This window comes from Monodelphis domestica, chromosome X (genome assembly GCF_027887165.1).
Source record: "Monodelphis domestica isolate mMonDom1 chromosome X, mMonDom1.pri, whole genome shotgun sequence".
Lineage (NCBI taxonomy): Eukaryota > Metazoa > Chordata > Mammalia > Didelphimorphia > Didelphidae > Monodelphis > Monodelphis domestica.
This window is the reverse complement of record NC_077235.1, coordinates 53,433,844-53,446,979: the sequence shown is the minus strand read 5'-3', so window position 1 is coordinate 53,446,979 and position 13,136 is coordinate 53,433,844. Positions and strand designations below refer to the sequence as shown.

The following is a 13,136-nucleotide window of genomic DNA, read 5'->3' as shown; positions in this document are numbered from 1 at the left end:
CATAGTTGTTTGCAGATTGTTTCCCCCATCCTTGAGAGCAGGGACTGTTTTGTGCCTCTTTGTTATCTTCAGAACTTGATTCAGAGCCTGGCATACAGTAGTTGGTTAATAAATGCCAGATGACTGAAGGATGGCTCATGAAATCCTTCTGATTATAAGTAGTCCCTTGACCCCCACTGCCTAGCCCTTACCACTCTTTTGCCTTGGAACTAATACTCAGTATCAATTCTAAGCCAGAAGGTAAGGGTGTAAAAAAAGGCTTGAGGGAAGAACATATTCTGTCAGGCCCCACCTCAATATTCTCCAAAGCAATTCCACCCAGAAGCCTCAGGTAAAGGGCCAGCTTCCTTTACTTCCTTTACCCCAGGCCCTTCCCAACATTTGGAATGTCTAGAAACCTTCCCCAATCCCCCTGCCCTCAGTAGCTTCCCCCTGAGACCCCCCATACTAGGTGCTCTGTGACTTTCTTTTCACTTAACAGTATTATGTATTATAGTTATGTCTTTCAAGAATTGCCAACATGTGGAGGGGATGTGGCAAAGTTGGGACATTAATGCATCGCTGGTGGAGTTGTGAATTGATCCAACCATTCTGGAGGGCAATTTGGAACTATGCCCAAAGGGCGCTCAAAGACTGTCTGCCCTTTGATCCAGCCATAGCACTGCTGGGTTTGTGCCCCAAGGAGATCATAAGGAAAAAGACATGTACAAGAATAGTCATAGCTGTGCTCTTTGTGGTGGCAAAGAAATTGGAACATGAGGGGATTCCCATCAATTGGGGAACAGCTGAACAAATTGTGGTATCTTTTGGTGATGGAATACTATTGTGCTCAAAGGAATAATAAAGTGGAGGAATTCCATGGGGACTGGAACAACCTCCAGGAATTGATGCAGAGTGAAAGGAGCAGAACCAGGAGAACATGGTACACAGAGACTGATACACTGTGGTGCAATCGAATGTAATGGACTTCTCTACTGGCAACAATGCTAGTAGAGACAATCCAGGACAATTCTGAGGGACTTATGAAAAAGAACACCAGCCACATCCAGAGAAAGAACTGTGGGAGTAGAAATACAGAAGAAAAACAACTGCTTGATCATATGGGTCGATGGGGATAGGATTGGGGATATAGACTCTAAACGATCACCCCAGTGCACATATTAATAATATGGAAATAGGTCTTGATCAATGACACATGTAAAATCCAGTGGAATTGTATGTCGGATATGGGAGGGGGTTCAGGGGAGGGGAGGGAAAGAACATGATTTTTGTAATCCTGGAAAAATGCTCTAAATTAATCAATTAAATTTTTTAAAAAAGAATTGCCAATGTGGAATAGGAGGAGATCAGGCAGAATCTCCTTTGGGAAACTAGGCAATGCTTTCCAAAATCCCCAAGCTGCTTTCCAGTTCAAAAGGCAGTGGCCCTGAACCCAAATAGTTCTCCCATGGTGCCATGCTGGCACTCATCAAATACCCTCCTCACAGAAGAATCAGAATTGCAGGTGACCCCAAAAGATGATGGCAACAGACATGGTGGTGACTGTTACAGCATGGCCCAAAGAATAACTTCTACTTGAGAAGATGCATAAAAGGAATCATCTACAAGGAAGACCAGAGAAGCAATTAAACTATAAAATCAAGAACACACAATTACTAGTGGAAGGACTATCTAGCTAAAGAGTGGGTTTTCTGGGTAACTGGGTGGTACTGGGCATAGGGCAATGGGCCTAGAGTCAGGACAACATGCAGCTCAAATGTGGCCTCTGACACTAAGTATGACTCTGAGCAAGTCACCTTACATTTGCCTCAGTTTGGGCAACTAACTATAATGGGGAGCAGAAGAGCACCTACATAACAGGGTCATTGTAAGGATGGAGTGAAATCACATTTGTAAAGTATTTAGTACATGTGGTTCCCAGCACAGAGGCACTATAAAAATACTAGTTTTCATTATTATTATTATTATTAAACTGGAAAAAAAGAGTCTAACAGAAATGAAATTTGGAGCAATATATGATGCTGAATCAAAGGTCACATCATTCAACAATTAGAGACCTGAAAGAGATATTTTTACAACTCTGGCTGAGAGAATTCTTAACTGAGGCAAAGGTGAGCATAAAAGGCAAAGCAGAGAGTTTCAAGTCCAGAAAATGAAAAAGCTTTTGCCTGAACAAAATCAGTACAGCTAGAATAACAGGAGAAATTATGAAGTGAAAAAAAATTGTGCATGAAATAGCTTAAACAGTAGGACATCCAAAAGATATAGTGAAGACACACCAATATGTAAGGCCAAGAATCATTCCCCAATAGAGAAGAGATTAAACAAATCTGAAAAGTTTTCAAAGGAAGAAAGGCATGCTATCAGCAACTGTATTAAAAATGTCTCAAATCACTAACAATGAAAGAAATGCAAAATAAGCCAACTCTGAAGTTTGACTTCATGGAAATCAAATTGTCAAAGGGACTGGAATAATCACTGTTGGTAGGACTATACGAAAACAAAAGCACTAATACCCTATTGATGGAGCTATGTAATTGGTCTGAGACCAGATTTGAACCCAGGACTTCCCATCTTTGTGCCTGGCACTCTATCCACTGAGCCACTTAGCTGCCCTACAATTGGCCTAATTTGAATTGAAGCAAAGTTGATATCCACTACTGGACATAAATCTCCTAGTCTTCAAGAAAAAAGTCCCCCATTTGCAAACACACTTCCTATGTGCCACTGACTAAGAGGTCTATTTTATATGAGGGCCATGGGTGCCAGAGGCTCTGCTCCCTACTGGACCTACCCATCTCTGGGCCATGTTTCCTTCAGAAATTCTGTATGCAGCTGCACGGGCGGTAAGGCTTATTACATTGCCATCATTCAGTATTTGTGCCCAGTACTCAACTCAAATGACATAAAATTGAAATTGGCAAGCATGGAGCAGCACTTCCCTCTTCATAATCACATCCTCTGACACAATCATAAAATTATTTCGATATTATATGTGTGCGCACACACATATATTTCAGAGCCTTTGGCACGGCTTCATCCCCTTCATCTCCAGAAATATTCATCCTCAGGGAGTTGATTTGAGTTTTGGAAAGAGCCCAGAGTCTGGTGACTAAGGTGGGGGAACAAGTTGGGGAAGATCTAGCCTATTTCCAAAAGGAGGTGTGACTCTAACGTCATGGCACCAATTTTGTCAGGGGCTCCTTGGCTGGCATTCTGGAAGCCGTGGAGAGTCATGGGATACTACCAGACCCAGAGAGTGACCAATCACTGATACAATGTACTCCCTTGTATCCCATGTTGTGCACTAAAGTGGTTTCCTCTTTTCCTCCCCTCTTCTTAGAAACAATGTAATACTGACTAACACCAAAGGATACACAATAAAAAGCTTGATGTCAAGGGTTAGGGAGGAGGAAAGGAACAAGAGTGTTTAGTCCCAGAAATCCTAGCATGAGGCCAAAATGAAATGTATCTTTTTTTTTTTTTTAACTAAAAGAGGCCATGGACAACTAGGCAGCACAGTGGACAGAGCACTAGGCCTAGAGTCAGGAGGCCAGGCCTGGGTCCAAGTCTGGCCTTAGACACGGTCTAGTTGTGTGACCCTGGGCAAGTCGCTTGACCTTCTTCACCTAGCCTTTGCCCTATTGTCTTAAGAGTGGTTTCTCTGACAGAAAGTAAGGGTTTAAACAAAAAAAGATGTCTGCTACATTCTGGTCACTGGCAACATCCAAGGAATCCAAGGGACAGAGAGGGAATTTGGGCCCAGTTTCTCTGCCTGTCCTCTTTCCCCTGCACTTCACTGTCTCTCCACTTAGGATGGAACTTGTCCATCAGCTCCTCTCCATCTTCTCTCTTCTGGAATCATTCAAAGACTTTCTTAAGTTCCTCACTATTCCTAGGGATCAGCTGATAGATAGTCTTCTAGGGGGCAAAGGGACAGACCCCAAAGGGAGGCCCCCTCCCTTAGAGCTCCCATTCACGTGTGCAGCAAGAGGCCTTCCCCAGACTGTCCCCCATGCAGCTGACCCAACCTTCAAGTTACCTGGTTGGCAATAAGAGTAAGCCATGGTATGGGGGTCGGAGTTCATTTTGAGTCCTACTCCCGCAAGTTACTTACTGTGGGATCCTCAGTGTTAAGGATAATTTTACCACTGAGGCATGTCCTTTTAGGGTACAGACATCCCAATTGGTGAAAGAAGATGGTTGAACCAGAAGATTCTCCACAGAGCTCTTGATGCGATGTGAAAACCCTTTGGGAAAAATGAACCAAGCAAAGGCAAGACAAAATAAACCTCATGACAACAACAAAGGAAAGCATAAGAACAAACACCGTGCCCATCAAAAACAAACACTGCCAGCTCAGAAGGGACAAACACAGTCAGAGCAAAGAATAACCCTGAAAAGCTGGACGGCCCCTCCTCTCACTCCCTTTCAGAGGTGGAAGGTCCAGGAGTATGGAACATTGCCCATAATCTCACATTTTTTCAGCATGTTGAAGAATTTGGTGGAATTTTTCCCTCTTCTTCCTATTTTTCTTTTTAAAAAAATAGTTATCAGAGTTGTTTCTCTAGGAGCAGGAAGGAACGAAATGTTCAAACAAAAGATAGAAATAAAATCTATTTTTAAAAAACGAAACTTTCCCAATCTGTAAAATGCTGCAAAGGAATAATGGATTAGCATTACTCTCTCTCTTCTTCTCAGTCTTTGTCTTTGCCTCTCTCTTCTCTCTCTTGTTTTTCTCTTTTGTCTGTCTGTCTCCCTCTCTCTGTCTCTCTTTCTCCACCTCTCAGATAATCAATAGGCATTCGTTTTGGAAAGTGGGGGTTAAACAAGATTATTTATTAAAAGGAAATGCTTGGCCGTGCATGCTGGGGCAGCTGAGGCGCTGAGTCTATTGGGGTTCTGAAGAGGCTTAAGAAGGGGAACAGGAACTGAGGTTCATAGATGCTGTCAGGGGGAGCTGGAGGGAGTTCCAACAGGCATCTGTAATCAGTGTGCTTCTCTCACCCTCTGAGATGCTGCCTCTGGAGCTGCTCTCTCAACAATTCAGTTCAAACCAAAGAAAGGTTTCTTAACTGGCAAATTCAGGGTGGATCATATTCCGAAGGCAAGGGCTAGAAGTGGCTGAGAGAAATGGCCTCCTTCCTCTTGGCCTGGGAAAGAACAGACAGCCCTGAGGCCTTGAGGGGTTTGGGGTCCTTAGAGAAGTCCAGGTTCCATTGGCGTGAGGAGGTGAGAAGCGCAGGCGGATTTGGTGGGACTAGAACAAGGTTCCTGGGCAGACAGAGTTGGAGAGGGACAGAACTGGCCTCAGTGGGGATGAAGGTTAAGAAGGGACGTGATGAGCCAGTCCACCAGGCAAAAATGGCCTGTTTAGGGGCCGGGGGGCGGGGGGGAAGGGATAGGTCAGTCAGCAGAACTTAGCCAGTGGAAGGAAGGCCTCACAGAGTATGACAGAACTTGAGAATCAGAAGGGATCTCAGCAACCATCTGACTCCTCCATGCAGCGAAAGGATCCCCACTATGCCCTACCCCATCAAGGTCATTCAACCACTGACTGAAAGCCTCTAGGGACAGAGAACCCACTAGCTCCTGAGACAACTAATTTCTTCAAGTCCTTGGCCTTTAGCAGCTTCCATCCATAGCTCCTGGTTCTACTCTGTGGGGCCAAACAGAAAACAACTGATGTCTCTTTCACGTGACAGTACTCCAAACACTTGAACCCAGACATCATGGCCAGTCTGAGGCTTCTTTTTGCAAGCTAGAATCCCCAGATCCATGAACTATTCCTCACGTATTGAAGAGCCTTCACTATCACAGCCACCCTTCGGTAGTCTTCCTAAACCTTGATCCTAAGACCTAACCAGAGATGAGGTCTAAGCCGAGAGACCATATGTAGTGTCGCCTCCTTGTTTCTGGAAACCAAAACCGTGTTTCTAATGAAGGCAACCCAAGATCACACTGGCTTTCTTCCTCTTCCACAACTCACTGCTGCCTCATTTTGAGCTTGACATCCACAAGAGCCTCCAGATCTTTTTCAGATGAACTACTGTCTTAGCTTGGGTCTCTGGCCCCCACCATCGATTTTGGAAACACAAGCGTTTAGCCCTGTGTCGATGCTAAGCTAAAAGGCAAGGGTTTTAAAGATCCCAAAGAATCTCCGGGCACTAGAGGCTCTCTAAAGTTCCTTGCAGCTCCTCTGATGCTCCAAGCTCATTTCCAAGCCTCCACCATCCCCAAAGGCTGCTTGGACCCTTCCACTCTCTACCTGGAGAGCCATTCAGTAACTCTTTTCTATTCTTTGCAAGCTTTCCCAGAACCAGGGAACCCCTGCCTCCCTTCCATCCTTCACAGCGCACAGAGCGTCAGGCAGTTCCATCCTCCAGGAAGCTGTTCCTAAATTGGGAGAGTGAACCACGGAGGGCGGGCACACTGGCCTTGCCCAGTGTAAACACATCATGGGCTTCACCAAGCTGCACCACCCTCTTCACTTGGCCAAAGAGTAAATACTTACTTATTCAATCACTGTGACCATTCCAGGGCTGTTTGCTTAAGTTCTCAGAATGTCCTTTCTCACCTTGCCAGTGTCACTGCTGTCTTTCTTTGGTTATAAATGGCTCAGTCTACCTCTTCAGCCTTCTGGCAAATACTCGTGCCCTGCTTCCTGGGATAATGGAGTTGGGGCGAAAGCACAGGGAGCAGCACTAGTAATCACTTTCCCAAGGCCCTGCCCCAAATGGCAACTAGAGCTGTAGAAGGCCAAGTGAATAGATAAATAAATTAAGCCACCAGCTAGCACCTCATGTCAGTTTGCTTGGGACTGGGGCAAAGCAGCTTGAACATCATGTACTGGATAAAATTACAGCATTTGTCTCTCATGGCAACCCTTTCCTTAGCTCTAAATAGGGACGGCTTTACCGTAGCTCTTATGTTTCAAAAATTAAGTGTGAAGGATATACAAGCAATCTGCTTGACCCCCAATACGAACCCAAATAGGTCCCTGATATGAACCAAATATTCAAGGAAAGGGAAATCCATTTCTCTAGTGATATTGCTCTCGGCTGATGTGATTTATTCTAAATTGCATCGAAATAAAGTAGGGAAAATTGTTTTAACCTACAGCACCCACATGTCTCATGAAAGTATCCATTTTCAGGAGAGCATCAGACACAGAGGATACTAGATACGGAAGGGCCCTTAAAGCTCATCTAATCCAACCTTCATTTTACAGCAGAGGAAATTGAAATCGAGACAGGGAACGGACTGGCTTTTTAATGTCTGGGGGAGGGGGAAGTTAATTGCCATGAAAGATGGCATAAGCAATAACCACGTGAGAAGCAGCCTTACACAGTGGCTAGAAAGCTGGCCGCAGTCTTAGGGAGCCCAGGGTTCCCGTTCTGATGGCCACGTGACCCTGGGCAGGGAAGTCACTTAAATTTCTTAGTATTATGGGCAACTCTAGCACTCTAAGTCACTGAGTTGGGAAAAACAATTTTCTCATGAGGGATCCCAAGCCAATACCAATGAACTATGCAATTCTAACTAGCGTTTGTTTTATGACTGACCAGATTAGCCCAAGTGACCTCAAAAAATACAAAGGGGGAGGGAGGCACAAAAAAATAACTCAACAGAGTCAGTCAACAAGCATGGATGAAGCGATTTCTTTGTGCTGGACTCAGTAGTAAGTGTCCAGGATGCAAGGAAAGGCAAAAGGGGATCCCTGGCCTCAGGAACTTGCATTCCAATGTAATGGGGGAGGAGGGAAGATGAGGCACATACAAGATACATGGGTGGAAGGTAAGCTCAGTGGGAAGACTCTAGCAGTGGAGGAGGACAAAAGCCTCTTGCTGAAAGTGGGATTTTAGGTTAGTCTTGAAGGAAGCCAGGAGACAGAGGTGAGAAGAGAGATCATCCTAGGCCTAAGGGTCAGTAAGTGGAAAATGGCCAAGTCAGGAGGTTGAACATCCTGTATAAGGAACATCCAGGAGGCTGGTGTCACTAGATTGAAGAGAATATGGAAGGGAGTAAAGCATAAGAAGACTGGAGAGGCAAGAAGGAGACAAGTAGAGAAGGCCTTCGAATGCCAAACCAAGGAGTTTCTATTTGAGCCTGGTGGTAATACGGATCCACTGGAGTTTGTGGAGTTTGGCTGGGGGAGGTTGCTATGGCCAGACTTGAGTTTGAGGAAGATCATTTTGGCAATTGGGTGGAAGATGGACTGGAGCAGAAAGAGACCTGAACCAGGGAAGCCAACCAGCGGGCATGAGTGATGACCATCCAAGTGGTGGCAGTTACAGAGGAGGAGAGACGTTGTGAAGGTATAAAAGATAAGCCCTGGCAACATACTGGATATGGGGGACGGACTTGAGGCTGATACCTATGCTGTGAGCCTGGGTGACAGGGAAGATGTTCGGAGCATAGATTTTGCCATGTTACTAACTGAACAGGAGATCTAAACACTCAGGGGAACTGGCGGTGATGCCACAGAAGACTTCTCCCCTCTAGAGGTTTTCAGTCTTATTTTTATGTGCCAGGTTCAATAGACTAGATTCCCTTGAACTGGTGTGAGGTCAGATAATGCAAAAAGGAGTAAAACTGCCCCATAAATCTTACCTCCCTCCCCATCCTCAGGTGTCATAAGAATAGCTCCTGTTTCTCACCTCTTTAAGATTTACAAAATACTTTCTTCACAACAGTCTTGTGACACAGGAAGTATAACACTATCCCCATCTTACAGATTAGGAAACTGAGGCTCAGAAAAGTTAAGTGACTTGCTGGTTAAGTGCTAGGGGCAAGAAATGACTGAGTCTTACCCGACTCCAGTTCCAGTGTTCTTCCCACACGGCACATCACATTTGAAAACAAATGCAGCTCCCTTCTCCAAACAGAGCCTCTAATAGGAAGACATATTCTTTTGACATTTGTTCTTGGGTACCATTTTGATTTTGAGGACTTCTGCAGCTGGAGACCCCCTAACCCTTTTAGCTCAAAGTAAGATGTTCCCTTAGCTATATGATCCTTAATTCTCTAGAAAACCTTTCATTCCCATCACTTAACCTTGACCCTCTCCCTCTCTCTGTCTCTATCTCTGTCTCTGCCTCTCTTTCTCTCTCTCTGTCTCTCCCCTCCACTCTTCCTCTCTCAGCATATCTTGTTGCTGATTTCTGAATCCATTAGTACTAAAGTTAAGCTCAAGGCAAATTTTCCAAAGGTGATGTGAACACATGCAAATAAGAAGCATGGCTTCCCTCTGTGCCTGGTGAGCAATCAGGGCAGGCTGAATCCCAGCCAACCCAACCTGAAGTTATTCATGTCCCTTTTAGCCCATTCTATACACACACACACACACACACACACACACACACACACACACACACAAACACACCTCACTTCATTTCTGCTTCTGGGGTGACAAGATACTTGCTTTTTACTGTGGAGATAGCAGTAGCTTAATTCTCAAGAAAAATGTCAGCTCTTCTAAAATCACAAATAACCACCATAAGATCTATTCATCTTTGGCAGCAGATTAGCTAGTTGGGTAAGCATGTGTTGGCTTAACACTAAAAATAGCCCTTTTCATATTTTAATAAATTAGCATGTGTGCCTACATCTATCTACGTATACACAGTGGGTGTACGCACACACACACATATGCGCTTTTTCACAATGGATCAGTAGAGATGAGTGAACAGGTTATGGAAACTGGAAAGGGCTACAGGATTTGTCTTTGCCCATTGACTGGCTTGGACAAGCTACTTCCATGATCTTGAGCTCTCTGCAGTATTTCTTCCTGCTGACCACCTCCTCTCTGGGTACTCTCTCCTTCCTGGCCTTGTCTGCCATTGCTCCCTTCATTCTCATCCTTCTTGGTTTCCTGGGCAGGGTCATCACCCAGGTCCAGTCCCTTAAATGTGGATGGCCACAGAGTTTCTCCTTCTTGGGCTTTCTCCTCTTGTCTGTCTACATTCTCTCTTGGTGAGCTCCAGAGTTCTCATGGATTCAACTATCATCTCTATGCAGATGACTCTCTGATCTACATAGGCAGCCCTCAGTGCTCTCCTAAGCTCCAGTCCTGCCTCTCCAACTGGATGTTCAAGTCAAGTCAACACACGTTAATTTTTTTAAACCCTTACCTTCCGTCTTAGAATCAATACTGTGTATTGGTTCCAAGGCAGAAGAGCGGTAAGGACTGGGCAATAGGGGTGAAGTGACTTGCCCAGGGTCACACCGCTAGGAAGTATCTGAGGTCACATTTGAACCTAGGACCTCCCATCTCTAGACCTGACTCGCAATCCACTGAGTCACCCAGGGGTCCCTTTAACATACATTTCTTAAGGACCTTCTACTTGTCCCATGCTAAGCTAAGGGCCAAAGAGATAAAGACATGCAACAGACAGTCTAATTGGGGTAGACAGCATTCCAAAAAAGGTAGGTACAAACAAGACACCACATACAGGATACACTGGAGACAATTTCTAAGGGAAGAGGACAACATAAGGAAGACTGGGAAAGGCTCCTCTCCAAAGGCAGGACTTCAGCTGAAACTCAAAGAAAGCCAGGGGACAACGAAGAGAGAGAATTCTAGAAATGGGGGACAGTAGGTGAAAATGAATGGAGTAGGGACATCAAGAGCAAGGAACAGCAAGGAGTCCAGAATCAAGGGATTGTAAAGTGTGTCAGGGGAATATGGTGCAAGAAGACTAGAAAGGTTACAAAGAGCTTTGAATGCCAAACAGAAGACTCTACTTGATTCTGGAGGCAACAGGGAACCCCTGGACTTCATGGATTAGGAAAGTGACATGGGCAGACCCGCACTTTAGGAAGATGACTTTGTTAGCTGACTGGAATAAAAGAGAGACCCAAATCAACCAGCAAGCTTTGCAACAGTCCAGATGTGAGGTGATAAAGGCTCAATCTCATCACCAGGGGGTGGTATAGTAGTGTCATAATGGAGTAGGGAGACTGAGAAGAGGATACATAGGGGAGATGTTACCCAGGGAGAAAATACAAGACTGGATTGGGGGAGTGAGAGAGAATGAAGAGTCAAGGGTGACACTCAGCCTGGATGACTAGGAGAATAATGGTACCCAGAATGGTTATAGGAAGAGGGGGACAGGGAGAGGTTTCTAATTCAAAACAAAGCTCATTAACTTACTGATTAAATCCACTTTCCCTCCCATCATTCTTCCTTTTCTTCCACCCCCCAGGATCCAATCAGTTACCAAGTTGTATCCACTACATGTCTACAGCCATCTCTCACACCTGTCCCCTACTACATGACACTCCCCCCAGTAAAGGCCTGTCCCACTCTTTGCCCAATGACAATGGCCACAGCCTCCTTAGTGGTCCCCTGGCATCCAGACTCTTCCCTCTCCAATTCACCCATCATGTAGTTGCTAAATGATATTCCAAAAACACAGCACTGATTCTGTCACTCCTCTGCTCAAGAAGCTCCAGTGGTTCCCTGCCAACTGGGGTCTATGATACGAAGTCTTTTGTTGGGCACTTAAAGCCCCACATAGTTATCCAGGTTATCTTTCCAGTTTGTTGCGCCATTACTCAGTGTCCCAGGAAGGAGACATAATGGATGACACAGAATCTGAAGGTTAAGGTAAACATTTACTTTATTAAACAGAGATACAAATGAGCAGGGTTTCTCTCTGTCTTCTACCAATAGCTATTCAGCCACAGACAGTTAAAAGCAGTCCATATGGAAGGAAGTTCCATGGGCTCTGAGAAGTCCAATAGACAGGGCAGTCATTATATACTCCAGCCACACTGGTCCCACATGACGTTGTTCCCTATACATACTGTTCCAACTCTCACCTCTGCTTATGCCTTTCCACAAACTGTTCCCTATTCCAACTGTTCTCCCTCCTCACCTCTGTCTCTTGGAAGCCGAGCTCTCTTCACTGCTCAGCAGCTGCTGTGCTGCCTCCTTCAAGAGACCCTTCTTCATTCCCCTGGTTATCAGGGCCCACCTGGTCCCTGTGCATTTATTTCCTATATATTTTCGGGACTTCCTTATCCATGAACGTGGTATGGTAAGCTTCTGAAAGGCAACAACTACCTTGCTCATATATTCACATTCCCTTCACTGGCACACATGATCAATAGTGGGGGTGTTCAGCCAAGTCTGACTCTGTGACTCTATAGACCATAGCATGCTAGGCCCTTCTATCCTCCACTATCTCCCAAAGCCTGTCCAAGCTCATGTTTGTTGCTCCATGACACTATCTATCTTATCCTCTGCCGTGGTTATTATGCATGATTTTCAGATCTTTCTTGCATCTTCTTTTTTTAGGCCCTTACCTGCCCATTTCTGCCAGAAATTTTCCCTTGATACTTTTCTTGAAGAGCTCTCGTCAGTCCCACTGAATTGCTCTCTTCTATTTATTTGCATTGCTCATTTAAGAAAGCCTTCTTCTCTCTCCTGGACACTCCCTGGAATTCCCGTACAGCTGGGTAGGCCTCCCCCTTTCCTTCCTTCCTCAGCTCTTTGGAAAGCCTCATTGCCCAGCCAAGGTGCTTTCTTGTTCTTTCTCTTCATAGTATTTTTGGGTGCTGTCTCCTGGACAATACTTCAAACCTCTGCCCATAGTAGGTGCTTAATTAATGCTTGCTAATGGATTGCCGGAGCATTCTTGGGACCCCATTGTCCTCCTCTGTAAAAAGAAGAAGGAGGGCCACATGATCTCTAAGGTCCTTCTACTTCTGATGTTCTATTCAACAAGCACATCTATGATTCTATCATTTGAATTGGGGAAAGAAAATAAGTGGTTGGAGGAAGAAAAGGATGTTTGGGGAAAGAGGGAAAAATTAGGACATGCAGTTTAATCAAGGGAGAAGTCCTCTGGATTCAGTCCCAAAATGTGGGATCAAATCCTGCCTCTGTAACGTCATTAGCCATGGGACCAAATCACTTGACCTCTCTGAGATTTAGCCCATTCATTCCTTAGAAAAATTAAACAGAGGAATAATGTGATCTGTCTGAACCCTGAAAGTTCAGAGTATGATGGGAATGGGCAGAAGGAGGACAAAGATGAACTCCTCCCAGCCTGGGTCACTCTTTGGTTCAGGAACTATGCATGATGTCCTAAACTGGCACTGCCATAAGTCTTGTGATCCAAAGCAGA

General features: G+C 45.0%; 1 protein-coding gene across 1 annotated transcript in view; it reads right to left on the bottom strand.

Annotated features, from left to right (window-relative positions):
- The window catches only part of ZDHHC9 (zinc finger DHHC-type palmitoyltransferase 9), a 47,166-nt gene extending 40,472 nt beyond the window's left edge, over positions 1–6,694 (bottom strand). The window contains exon 1 of the mRNA XM_056809580.1: positions 6,515–6,694. The gene's annotated coding sequence lies outside the window, so the exon portion shown is untranslated. The remainder of the gene's footprint in view (positions 1–6,514) is intronic.
- Between the last annotated feature and the right edge of the window lie 6,442 nt (positions 6,695–13,136).